Source organism: Artemia sp. Qi Xiang Cuo, chromosome 3 (assembly GCF_049724085.1).
Source record: "Artemia sp. Qi Xiang Cuo chromosome 3, ASM4972408v1, whole genome shotgun sequence".
Lineage (NCBI taxonomy): Eukaryota > Metazoa > Arthropoda > Branchiopoda > Anostraca > Artemiidae > Artemia > Artemia sp. Qi Xiang Cuo.
In genome coordinates this window covers 68,837,176-68,851,251 of record NC_142796.1, presented here as the reverse complement: position 1 = coordinate 68,851,251, position 14,076 = coordinate 68,837,176, and the positions used below count along the sequence as shown (strand labels likewise).

Genomic DNA, 14,076 nt, shown 5'->3' with positions numbered 1-14,076 from the left:
GTACTTTAACAAGACTTTAATGAAAACGAAAACCGACTAGCACCACAGTGAACCATTACCCAGATGAAATAGAGGAATTCAAAACAAGCTTAATTTCAATTGATTAAAAATTGGCTTTTTTTTAAGTTCTAAATTTACTTGGCTTCAGCCAACCGTCTAGGGCTAAACGGAAAGCAGGTCGTCCGCGGATTGGATGGGTTGGTGTCATAAAAAAAGATTGAGGAAAAATTGGAATCTCCTGGGAGAGTGTAAAAAGGAAGGCTTTGAATAGATTGTTATGGAGGAGAAGCGTGCGTTACGGTGTTGGTCTCAGGTAGCTGGGTGCTGCGGTGAGTTATTAGTAGTAATAGTAGCCAGAAATTATTTTGAACAAGGCTGGTATCTTTAGTTTTTGACAGTCTTTATTGATTATGAAAAGGTTAGCGCTAAATTAGCAAGTAGATAATAGATTAATTTTCTAAAGTGTACTAAAATATTCATGATTAAAAATTCCTTTGCCCTTCTTGAAAAACATGTTTTTTTCTTTGGAAAATAAAAATTAAAAGTAAAAAACGAGGCGAAAAAAAATTTCATTTTAATTGTCATAGATATTTTTATGGTTTCACTGGACAACACTACATGGCTTGTTTTTTTCTCGGTGACGAACTGAGTTTCCTCCCTTATTAGTGTTTCTTTTATGCTTAAATTCAAAGTAAGTTGATTGAATTCCATTTAAAAATTTTCAAAAAAATTCCTTTCCTTTCCTAATGGCAAAAGAATCCTTTTTCAAACAGAAAGACTCTAACTCAATACACACATGAATTTAGTCCCTGCTTTGACTTTCTAATAACAGAAATTTGACTAAATGAAGAAAAGATTAAATAAGTCTGGTGGAAGAAAGACAATACAAACCCAAATAAATCAAGGAAGGCCACAGTAATTCCTATATTGAAGACAGGAAAGGATCCAAAACTTCCAGCCTCCTACAGACCTATAGCCCTCACATCATGCCTCTGCAAACTTATGGAACACCTTGTTAAGTTAAGAATCCTCCCAGAACTAACAAATTCACTCCAACATGAACATTTTGATTTTCTCCCTAATAGAGAAACCACAGATGCACGTTAGAAAACCAGATAAAATCTGGTTTTAAGCAGGGTAAGAAGACACTAGCAGCCTTCTTGGATATGATGGCTCCTTTTGATAGGGTTAGTGTGGATAACCTGATGGGAAAGTTACATTCTTTCCGAATCTGCCTAGAACTGAGGTTGAGGATAGAAGATTACTTGAGAAGCCAGGAGCTGGAGATCCATATGGGAGAGAGTAAATCTCCATCAAGAACTAGATGTAGGAGTACCTCAAGTGAGGGGTACTACGCCCACTCCTCTTCCTTATTTACTGCAGTGATACTAGTTTTGAACACATTCTGGGATGCAATCTGTATTTGTATGCTGATGATCTTGCACTTGTTGCAACTTCAAAAGACAAGCATTTCCTGCAAGCTGCTGTCCAGAACGGTCTTGATTATCCTAGTTTATGGGCAACTTTCAACAATATGGAATTCTCTCCTGCTAAGTCAGCAGTACTCCTCTTCACAAAGACAAAGATTCATTCAACGCCAAGGCTCTCAATCAATGGCAACACTGTCCCAACAGTTGAAAAGTTCTGCTACCTTGGGGTGACTTTTGACAATTCACTCTAATGGACTCACCATGTGAATTATTTAATTGGAAACCTCAAGAGCAGAGCCAACTTTGTCAATGCTATTTGCTTATCTAAGAGAGGAGCCCCATTCTCTGTTGCCACCCAGCTTGTGAGAGCAGTTGTAATAAGCAAGCTGGATTATGGCTGCCTCCTATACGGAGAAGCACCTGCCCAACTCCTGAAAAAATTGCATACAACCCTGCATTGTATACTGAGGAAAATTCTCGGATGCCTAAAATCAACCCCCCCACCTGCAATATACTGTGAAATAGGACTGACAACATTAGAAACTAAAATGAAGAAATTAGAAGCACAATATTTTACATGGAAGATGTCGATCCCAAATGACATTATCTACAAAGAACTTAATGAAACATATGATCAGAACCAAAGATTCCAACCAAAATCAACTCCACCATACTGTCAAATGGTGAAAAACATATCTGAAACAGCTGCTCTTATCCCAACTCCTGATGTTATTGATGAGGTAGGTTCAGCTTCTAGTACAGGTATAAAGTCAAATATAGCACTACCCCTATTCTCAAGGGGTAGCCCAGAGGAACCACCAGAGATGGCAAGAGCTAGGTGGCATGAATAGGTAAACCAGTGGACACAGACTGGACATAGAATAGTATTCACTGATGGGTTATGCTTTGCCACTGGGGGTGGGGCTGCGGTTGTGGTCCTTGGGCTCAGTCATGCACTGTCTTTTAAAGTAACAGAGAAGTTGTCAATATTTTCACTTGAGTTGTATGCACTATTGAAAGCGTTTGAATTTATTGCAAGTGTTTTGCCAGTAGGCAAATATTTGATATGTAGTGACTCACTTTCAGTGGTGAATTATTTGATGTATGGTCATAGGCCAGCAAGAAAATCAGTGCTGCTTTTAGAAAAGATACTGCTAAAACTGATGACAGCCAAGTATGAGATTGTAGCAACAAGGGTACCAGCACATGTTGGAATTAAGGGAAATGAGCAGGCAGATAAGCTGGCAAAATGGGGTGCTAGGTATGGGGAGAAATTAGTTTGTCAGTATTCAGTGACTGATTTTTCATCTTATTATGAGAAGTTGTTAAAGAAGAAGGAGAAATAGGTTTTTGGTCAAACGTCTCAGAAACGGATACGTGAGGTGTATGATTATGGTGCCCCACCTCTTGACCCAGGCCACCCAGTCAGACACCTGGCTATCAGTATATTCAGGCTCAGAACAGGCCATGCTTGAATTAGGAGTGTATTATTTAAATGGAAGTCAGTAGACTCTCCATTATGTGAGGTCTGCAATGTAGAAGAGGATGTTAGGCAAATTTTAATGTATTGTAAAAAGTATGAGACACAGAGATTGCCACTGAAAAAAGCTTGCCTTAAGTACTTTGGTGCATTCACACTCAGAAGTATCCTGGGCCATGCACAGGCACCACCATGGGCTAGGAAAAAATCTGTGGAAGTATTAGGCTGTTTTATTGTAGATACTAAGCTGCACTTAGTGCTGTAATTTGTATTAATAATTGTAAATATTAATATTATTGCACATTATTTTAATATTGTACATGTAAATTAGTGATATGTAAGCTATATTTATGAGTATGTGTATATATTGCAAGCCAAGCTCATCAGTTTAAATTGCCATATCAGCCAGTTCAGCAAGTTTTAAATCAGTTTAAATTATCAGCCAGTTGTGTTTGAATTGTAAATATGGAGGCTCAAATGCGACACCATTGGACAGATTTGAATACAGCTTGACATTGATTAATTGGTTTTGCCTTGAGATTCTTCAAAACCCCTCCCTAACCACAGTGACAAAAGCCAGATGGCTTTTTAAATTATTTGACCCTCGGTCATGACAGAACAACAGCTGGACAGCTGAATTTTGACGTGGAATACCTTTCATCCCTAAAGGCTCTGATGAAATCATGGAGACGTGCACAATGGGCAGCTTGCCCAAGAGTGCTACAAACAAACAACAAATCAAGGAGCAAACTTTCATTAGCGTTAGTTGAATGTTAGAGTTTAGTATTTTTCACAGACAACACCCCAAACCTATTTGAAACGCCATCTATGTTATTTCCAGAGTTTATGTGCCTGAGTTTGCTTGTTTGCTGTTAATAGGATAAAGCTATTGCACTACTTTTAGGTTGTTTTCATATTGATTTCTACCCTCTAATAGATATATTTATACTCGTTAAGTTAAATTAGATCTTCTCCAATCCCTAGAATAGGTGTTTCTCTCTGGGTATCCTCACCAGCGCCATCTTTTTTCTCTAGTTGACTGGGGCGTCAACGCCAATTTCATATAGTTCCAATATCAGTAAGGTGCTGATTTTTTACTGGGAACAAGCAAAAGAGGGGAAGGAACCCCCAGATACGCCGTATTGTACCCGCTGGCATTCAGTTACCCGAAAATTGCAGGGAAAAGGTGAGGGGGTACTTACACTTCCCTTGTTCCTGGTTGATTTCAGTACCTGGACCTGGACTTTGAATTTACCTGGACTTTGATTATTGGATTGCGATATGCCTGATGACGTGAAGGTGCAATGGCGACGCTTTTATGAAATGCCGTGCTGAACTTTATGTATCGCTCGATGCAAACAGGAAACAAAATAGAGCAAATTGTTAAAAGACCAGTGGAGTTTTTCTCTCATACGGACATCCTAAACGCGAAAGAAAAGTTGATCTCTATCGGAAGCGAACTGGGGTATGACTATGTATTCCGAAAAACTGCGAACGACACTGATAATACTGTTGGAATGGCGAAGATATTGCCCCAATGTGCCAAAGACAAGAAATCATTACCACAATTTGTAATTGTGGATCCCCAGGAAGTTCCCAAATGTCAAGACAAAATCAATGCTTGCATTCGGGTCAAAGTTAATGAAATGTGTCGCCGCGTAGATGTTGGATTAGACTTGATAGCCAGAAAAATCAAGCTAGCTACGGATAAGTTCTCCGAACAATTAAGTAAAGTGTTTGAACAGTATATTGCTATCTCCAACATTATGTCCCGAGCCCCTTCCTCTCTTGAACTACAAGTGACAAAACAGAAGCCTTTGCAGTCAGTGGTGGTTAAAAATATGCCATCTGATCTCAACTCACCACAGGCTAGGCAAGAGTTCATAAGCTGATTTTAATTTTGCTCATTTTTTGTTTAATGGAGTTCTTTACTTTTCTTTGAAAAACTTATTTTGTGGAAAAAGTTTTTTTAATTAATCTAGTTTAAGGCTCTTCTTGTACGCTGGAGAAAAATTTTCAGTAATTTTTCAACAACATACACCCTTTTAAAAATCTCGACACAAATAGTACTGTTTAATTTAGTTTCATACCTCCTCTAATTGACCTGAAATGGAAAACTTGATACCATTCGCAAAAAAATCTGTTTACTTTTTTTGATAGAATGGATACACTTATGCTATTTTGATCGGGGCAGAAGTAGCCCCAAAAGTTTGAACATAATACCCTAGGTCGTTTTTGGGATACTGCTGAGATGCCTTATTGGGAATTAGCATTATCACAGTGCCTTTTGATTTAATCTTAAGGCAACATTTAGCTTTTAAACATAATGGACAAATGGGAGGGTGGGCGTGGGAGGGGGATTAGTTGCCCTCCAATCACTTTCGACTATTAAAAAGGGCATCAGCCCTTTCTATTTTCAATCAAATGAGCTCTTTTCGAAGTTCCCACGACAACTCCTTCGATACGAAGTGCCCTGGTCTAAACAACAACAACAACAAAAAATAAAACATTATACCCACATTGATCTTTACTATAAAAATGTCAAGCCTTCCAATCACTTTCGACTATTAAAAAAGGTACTAGGCCTTTCGATTTCCAATCGAATGAGCCTTTTTGGAAACAACAACGCTTTCTATAAACACCTTATATGCCCCCAGGGCATAAATTATAACCCTTACCCTAAGGTCTGTTAGGGTGGTTGTCATCCTCTAAGACCGAATTTCCAGAACTTTCAACTACGTTAAACAAAATTGCTATCTCAAAATTTTAGATTGGGTTTGTTTTGGGAAATGGTAGGCGTGAGAGGGGCGGTAGTCGCTCTCCAATCACTTTCAACTATTAAAAATGGCCCTAGCCCTTTCAATTTCCAATCAAATGAGCCAATCTTTATTGGATGTGTTTGGGGAAGTGGTGGGCGTGGAAGGGGTGTTAGTTGCTTTCCAATCACTTTCAACTATTAAAAAGGGCACTAGCCATTTCAATTTCCAATCGAATGAGCCCTTTTTTTAAGTTTCTACGACAACACATTCTATAAAAACCTTATATGCCCTTGCCCTGAGGGTTGTGGGGGGGGGGGGTTGTCATTCTCAAAGACATAATGTCCAGAAATTAAAAATACGTTGAATAAAATGGAAATCTAAAATTTTTTATTGGATGTATTTGGGGAAAAGGAGGGAGTTAAACGCGGCAGAGTCACCTTCTAATCACTTCGACTATTTAAAATGGCACTAGCCCTTTGAATTTCCAATAGAATGAGTCTTTTTTGAAGTTTCTACGACAACGCCATCTATAAAAACCTTATATGCCCCCAGGGCATAACTTACAACCCTTGCCTTAAGGGCTGTGAGTGACTGTCCTCCTCAAAAACATAATTTCTATCTGGAAATCAACTACGCTGAACAAAATGGCTATCTCAAAATTTTTATTGGATGTCTTTCGGAAAATGGTGGGCGTGGAAGGGGTGTTAGTCGCCTTCCAATCACTTTCGACTGTTGAAAAGGGCACAAGCCACTCCAATTTCCAATTGAATGAGCACTTTTCGAAGTTTCTACGACAACTGCTTCGATACGAAGTGCCCTGCTCTAAAGGAAGAAATTAATAAATAATACATTGTGCCAACATCGTTCTTATATGCCCCCAGGGCATAACTTATAACCCTTGCACTGAGGGCTCTGAGGGGGGGGGGTATCATCCTAAAAGACCTAATTTCCAGAACTTTCAACTACGTTGAACAAAATGAATATCTCAAATTTTTGATTGGATGTGTTTGGGGAAATGGTGGGCGTGAGAGGGATGTTAGTCACTGTCCAATCACTTTCAACTATTAAAAAAGGCACTAGCCCTTTGAATTTCCAATTGAATTAGCCCTTTTGAAGTTTCTACAACAATCCTTTCAATAAAAACCTTATATGCCCCCAGGGCATAACTTACAACCCTTGCCCTTAGGACTGTGAAGGTGTTATCATCCTCAAAGTCCTAATTTCCAGAATTTTCAACTACGTTGAACAAAATGGATATATCAAAAATTTGATGGGATGTGTTTGGGAAAATTTTGGGCGTAAGAGGGGCGTTAGTCGCTACCCAATCACTTTCAACTATTAAAAAAGGAACTAGCCCTTTCAATTTCCAATTGAATGACCCCTTTTGAAGTTTCGACGACAACGCTTTCAATAAAAACTTTATATGCCCCCAGGGCATAACTTACAAACCTTGTCCTGAGGGCTAAGGAGAGAGGTTTCGTCACCCTTAAAGACCTAATTTCCAAAACTTTTAACCACGTAGAATAAAATGGCTATATAAAATTTTTTATTGAATGTCTTTGAGGAAAGGGTGGGCGTGAGAGGGGGGTTAGTTGCCCTCCAATCACTTTTGACTATTAAAAAAGGTACTTGCCCTTTGAATTTCAAATCGAATGAGCCCTTTTTCAAGTTTCTACCACAGAGATTTCAATAAAAAAAACTTGTATGCCCCCAGGGCATTACTTAGAACCCTTGCCCTGAAGACTGTGGGAGAGTGTCCTGCTCAAAGGTATAATTTCCTGAATTTTGAACACTATGGAACAAATTGAATATCTCATAATTTTTATTGGATGTTTCTGGGGAAATGGTGGGCGTTGGAGTAGTGATTCTTGCCTTTCAATCATTTTCAAATATTAAAAAAGGCAATAGCCATTCCCATTTGCAATCAAATGTGTCATTTTTGAAGTTTTTATGACAACGCGTTCTATAAAAACCTTATATGCCCCAGGGCATAACTTACAACCCTTGTCCCGAGGGTTGTGGGGGAGCGTAATCCTCAAAAACATATTTTCTATCAGGAAATCAACTCCCCTGAACAAAATGACTATCTCAAAATTTTGTTTGGATGTGTTTGGGGGAATGATGGGCGTGGGGGGGGGCCAGTTACCCTCCAATCACTTTCGACTATTATAAAGGGAGCACTAGCCCTTTGAATTTCCAGTCGAATGAGCCTTTCTTGAAGTTTCTACGACAACGCCTTCTATTAAAACCTTACATGCCCCCAGGGCATAACTTACAACCTATGCCCTGAAAGCTGTGGGGGAGTGCCCTCCTCAAAAACATAATTTCTATATGGAAATCAACTACGCCGAACAAAATGGCTATTTCAAAATTTTGATTGGATGTGTTTCGGGATATGGTGGGCGTGAAAGGGGTAATAGTTCCCATCACTTTCAACTATTAAAATGGCACAAGCCACTCCAACTTCCAATTGAATGTGCCCTTTTCGAAGTTTCTACGACAACTTCTTCGATACGAAGTGCCCTGATCTAAGGAAAAAAAAAAAGAACATTGTGCTAACATCGTTTTTATATGCCCTCAGGGCATAACTTAAAACCCTTGCCCCGAGGGTTATAGGGGAATATCGTCCTCAAAAAAATATTTTCTATCTGGAAATCAACTACGATAAACAAAAGGACTCTATGACATTTGTGATTGGTTTGGTTGGGACGAAGGATGGGCGTGGGAGGGGGAGGGGCTAGGTTGCCTCCAATCACTTCCGACTGTTAAAAACAGCACTAGCCACTCCAATTTCCAATCGAATGAGCCCTTTTCGAAGTTTCTAAAACAACTCCTTCGATACGAAGCGCTCGGGTATGGAGAAAAAAAAATAATACATTGTGCCAACATCGTTCTTTACTAAGGCAGCGCTATTGCGCAGCCTATGATTTCCGAGGTGCAGTCCAAAGTCGCTACAAACTGTGTTCTAAGAGGAATAGATGTGACCATAGTTGGATTTGCGGATGACAACTTGAATTTTTCTCGGCAAATAAAATCCCAAGAAAGTAATTTTAATATCATGTCATCTCAGCATGGTGATATTGGCCTTAGTCTTAATGTGTCAAAATCAGAAGCAATGTTGTTTAATTGGAATAAATCTGTTCTACCTCTCATTCAACTAGGATCCCAGTCTGTCAAGTCTGTGGAGTCACTAGTATACTTGGGACTGCCCAACGGTGACACACTCTCATCTATCCGTTCGCTACTCATCACACATATAGAGCGTAAAATTAAAACTGCATATGGGGCCACAATTTCTTAGAATAGAAATCTTAATAGGTTTTCACTGGCTAGAATTTATAATGCTGTCGCACTGCCGCATATATTATATATAACACACTTTTGGAAACTTCTGCGTAAAGAAAATAAATTTAAAATCCGTAGAATTTTCTTCAGATATTTGAAGTTTCTGCTGCAAGTTCCGTTGAGAACGAGTAATTCGCACCTGATCCGGCGATACGCAGTAACTAATTCATTTTCTGCAGTTAATCAGTTGCGTGACGAGTATTGTGCTAAGTTGGAGGGTAGCAGCCATCCTTGGCTGCCTCTTCTCTCGTCACTTTGATTGATGTGTATGTGTATTTGCTTTGTCTGTGCCATTAAGCGTATGTTTTTTGTTTTCTCTTTTCTGCTGTTTTTTCCATCAATTTCTGTGTTTATGATGAGTGTAAAAATAAACTCAAATTCAAACAAAGGCTCTGAGCAATGCTAAGAAGTCTTGACATTATAGGCTTTGTTTCACTGTCCAAACAAAAACTGTTTGCAAATAATTTTCTATACAATTATGTTCCTGCTGCCCAATAGAACTATAAGCTAATATTGTTGGTTAATTTCCCTAACAAACCAAAGGTATTTTTCCGCAGTCCAATTGTTAGCTAACAGTTTCTGTTAGTACAACGGAAAAAGAATTGTTTCTTAACAAACATTGTTAGCTTACAATCTGCAGAAATGTAGCAATTGGGCGGGATATTAAAAAACACAGGCTTGGAAATAAGACTTGAAAGTCTTAAGGATTGTATGTGGGTCTAAGAGGTCCCTAAGGCAGCAGAAAAATTCATTAATACGTTGATCAAATAAGATAAAACCGAAAAAAACTTTGTCTTCAAGCTTTGTCTCCAATTTTTCTGGAAGTTTTGTCAGGAAACATTGGCAGTCCTGAATTCTCTTATAAAATTACAAGCATAGAAACTAGCCATCCTGCTTTGCTTCGATATCTGGTTTTTGAATATTTAGCTTTAAAATTCTCCAACCATGATTCGATTTGTTAGAGAAATTGTCTAACAATGTTAGTTAACAGTATTTCTTTGGACGGTGGAAAAACGATTGCTGGGAAAATTGTTATCAAACAGTTTTTGTTTGGACAACGGAAAACCGCCTCAAATCACTATTGCAGAAAATTGTTGCGTATCTTGAAGCGCAATGTTCAAACACCAGGTAATGCAGTGAGGCCGAATCACTAGTTTTTACGCTTACATGGCTGATAGAGGTTCAGGACTGCTAATAATTCTTACATTTAGGAAATATTCTTACCATATATTTTTTTCCTCCCTTGAGGCCCTCTTGGCCTCATAAACAATCTCTGAAATATTCAAGATCATTTCCACGATTGTGGTTCTTAAATTTGCTGTCCGTTATTATGTTTCTACAAATTTTTAACAAACAATTTGTATTAACTAACAATTCTGTTTTCACTGTTATAATCATTGTTAGTTAACATTGTTGGCTAACAATCGGAGAGCAGAAAAAAGCCTTATAGTTCAAAGTATTATAAGACAGTGCCACCCTACCTTAGACCTTAGTTCCTCCAGTGCCTGCGAAGGCAGACAGGGCGTCGGTGAGTAGCCTCCAATCTTCCCTCATGTGAGCTACTGCGTATATGTCTTACCACTCTAGGACGAGACTCGTCTGGAGGGCTCTTCTGTCACATTCTTACGTCCTATGGAGCGTGTTCTTTGGTCTTCCTTGGTGAAGGGTGCCTTCTGGTTGCCAATGGAGGAGCATTTTTGGAAGTCTGTGATCTGGCATGCGGAAGATGTGTCCAAGGTATTGCCATCTATGTTGTCGTACAACGGTTGTGATATCTGGCTGACCTGTGCGGGTATGGATCTCGTTGTTGCTGACACGGTCTCTCCCACTGATTCTAAGGATTTGGTGAAGACAGTTATTCTCGAAGGCGGTAAGGCGTTTCTCCTGTTCCGCAGTTAGCTTAAGACACTCCATAGCGTACCTCAGGACAAACAGTATATTGCTCTGGAACATCCTGAGTTTTAACTTCAGTGAGTATATGGTGGATTTCCAGACTGGTAGCAGTCTCTGAAGTGATGCGTTGGCCAAGGCTATCCTGGTATGCAATTCTTTTTCAGAGTTGCCACTGGAAGTGACTGTACTCCTTAAGTACTTGAAGTCTGTCACCTGTTCGATGTCCCCTCCTCCTAGTTGGATTCCCTTGGGTAAACTATTGATAGACATAGCTTTTGTCTTTGGGGCGTTGGTGTGTAGTCCGAATTGTTCAGCTTTCTCTGTGAGTTTGTTCAGGAATTCCTGAAGCTTCTGCTTGTTGGTTTCTATGAGCCCAACATCATCTGCAAAGTTGACGTCCTGAAGAAGTGTTCCTGCAATCCAGGTTCAATGCCCATTTATCTGTCTAAAGATGTCGTCTACCACTAGAACGAAGAGGAGAGGTGACAGGACACAGCCTTGCTTGACGCCAGTTATGAAAAGGAAGTAGCGTGTGTTGCTGTCCAATGTTTTGACACAGCATTCCGTCTCTTTGTACATGACAACTATTAGACGGATTATCTTCTCAGGAATGCCGTAGAACCGCAATACTCTCCACAGGATTTGAAAATCTGCTCAATCAAACTCTTCTTCGAAGTCCATGAAGAGTATGTACAAGCGCTGTCTCCATTCGTTAGATTCCTCCAGTATGGTGCGTAGAGTAAAAATAAGATCGGCACAAGATGGTTTTGGTCGAAATCCACGCTGTTCTTCACGTAAGTGAGGATCAAGGGCTGCTTGGAGTCTTCCTAATATTATCGTCGTGAAGAGCTTCCCATGGATCGAGAGGAGATTGATTCCTCTGTAGTTGCCGCATTCTATTGCGTCTCCTTTCTTGAAGAGTTTGACTAAGGTTCCTGTTTTCCAGTCCTTTTTGGTCTGCCGGAGGAGCAAGAAGAAGGATATCCAGATGGCCAGGGTTCGACGCAGGCTGAACTTGATCATTTCAGCTGAAATGCGGTCTCTACCAGGGGCCTTAACATTCTTATGTTTTTTAGCTGCTGAGAGTATCTCATTGGCTGTCGGCTTTTCATCACTGATGTGAATACTGAAAAGAGGTTGGTCTGGTATATCCGGCGGGACCGCTGGTGTTGGACGATTAAGTAGGGCTTCGAAATAACTCGCCCATTGTTCCTTTTGTTCTTCCGCATCTGTCAGGAGCCTTCCGTTTTCATCTTTCTCTGGGCATTCTTGGATACTTGACCTGCCTTCTATTTCTTTGGCAAGGCGATATACGATTCGTGTGTCTCCACGGCTTGTTGCTTCTTCGGCTTGTCTCGCCTTTTCGCTCATGTATTGCCGTCTGTCGGATTAGGCACTTTTCTTTACATTTCTATCAGCTTCTTTATAAGCCAAGCTCTTGGTCACCTCTGAGTGACCACCTTCCCCAAGGGAGCTCGACTTCAGTTTTTTGCGATTTTCTATGAGATCCCTGGTCTTGGTAGATATCCACTGTTGCTTAGCCGGCTTTCTAAACCCAAAAGTTTCTTTGGCCATATCCGTATAGCTTTTGCGGATCGTCTCCCAAGCTTCTTCAACCTCTTCTGGTAGGTTATATAGGGCTTCAAATTTATTGGACGGTGTGATGCCAGGCAAATGTCAAACGCCTTTGCCACTTAGTTTGTCCACGGCAAAGCTTCTGAGTATGTCCGTCTTCTGCTTCCGATTATTTAACTTCAGCTTCAATTTCAGTGTGGTGACTAGTAATTTGTGGTCTAAACCAACGCCTGCACTTCAGAAACTTTGAACGTCTTCTATACTTGTGCCATCCCGGGATGTCCAAGTGTATTTGTGGATATCTTTATGCTGAAAGAGAGTACCGCCAATCAGCAAATCGTTCCCCATAGCGAAGCTGACAAGTCGAGCTCCAGTTTCGTTTATGAAGCCAACTCCATGGTGGCCCATCACTTCAAGGCAGTAGGATCTGTCTTAGCCAACCTTTGTATTGAGGTCACCTGCAATACAGGTGACGTCGTGGAGTGGGATTGAATTGATCACAGACTGGATGTTGTTGTAGGACTCATCTTTAAGGGTATCATCAGCATCATTTGTGGGTGCATAGCACACAATAGACGACAATTAGGCATGGTTAGAAACAAATCTTGCATACAGTATTCTTTCATTGACCAGTTTCCATGAGCAGAGGGCCTTAAAGACAGTGCCAAGAGCACAAATTTTTCTTAAGGTGGATAAAACCCTTTAAGGACACAGACAACACCACAAACGAAAGCTCTGAATAATACTAAAATGTCCTGACATTGTAGGCTTTTTCTGTTATCCAAACAAAACTTAGCAAACAATTTTCCCAACAATTGTGTTTCCGCTGCCCAATGCAACTACTAGCTATCATTGTTAGATAATTTTTCTGACAAATCAAATCACTATTGGAGAAAATTCTGGGAGAATTTAAAGAGCAATATTCAAAACTAGATATTTCAATTCAATTCAATCACTTATTATCCATAACTACAGGAGAACAAGTAGTGGAACTGGAGTATAAGCATAATAATAAAAAATAAAAAAGAACATCAACAAACACTAGCAATTAATTTCTACTAAGAAAAAAACTGTAAAAGACCATGGTCAGGGTCAATATTACAAAATGCATCTGCAGAAAGCTTTTTGTGTAGGTCACCAAGCTTTTGAGTTACATCTGATACGGTACCGATTTCTAGTCCATGGCGGCAGAGAAAGAAGAAATTTGCAAAATTTGAAATATGTAACCTTAATCTTTTTCAAATCCTTTACCTTAAGAACACCCTAAAAACAAAGTACATAATGATCAGAAAAAGTCGAGAATAAGCACCCAAGAGCTCTTCTGCTATATTTTCCATGGTTTGCTACAATTTTGAATAACTAAACTGAATTTTTCTTACTGCATCAGCAACAATCTGTTTACGGAAAAGAGCTAGAGAATTAGAAACAGTAATACCAAGCCACCGAAAGGAAGAGACAGAAAATACATAAAATTCGTTACATATCAGAGGAGTAGATGAAGACAGATTATAAGATAAGAATTCAGACTCGTCAAGATAATGCAGTAAAGCAGGATCACTAATTTCTATACTTATAGCATTGATAGAGGATTCGG

General features: G+C 39.6%; 1 protein-coding gene across 2 annotated transcripts in view; it reads right to left on the bottom strand.

Moving 5' to 3' along the window:
* The window catches only part of Trm1 (tRNA methyltransferase 1), a 149,542-nt gene that overhangs the window by 120,140 nt on the left and 15,326 nt on the right, over positions 1-14,076 (bottom strand). The gene's annotated exons all lie outside the window — the stretch shown is intronic.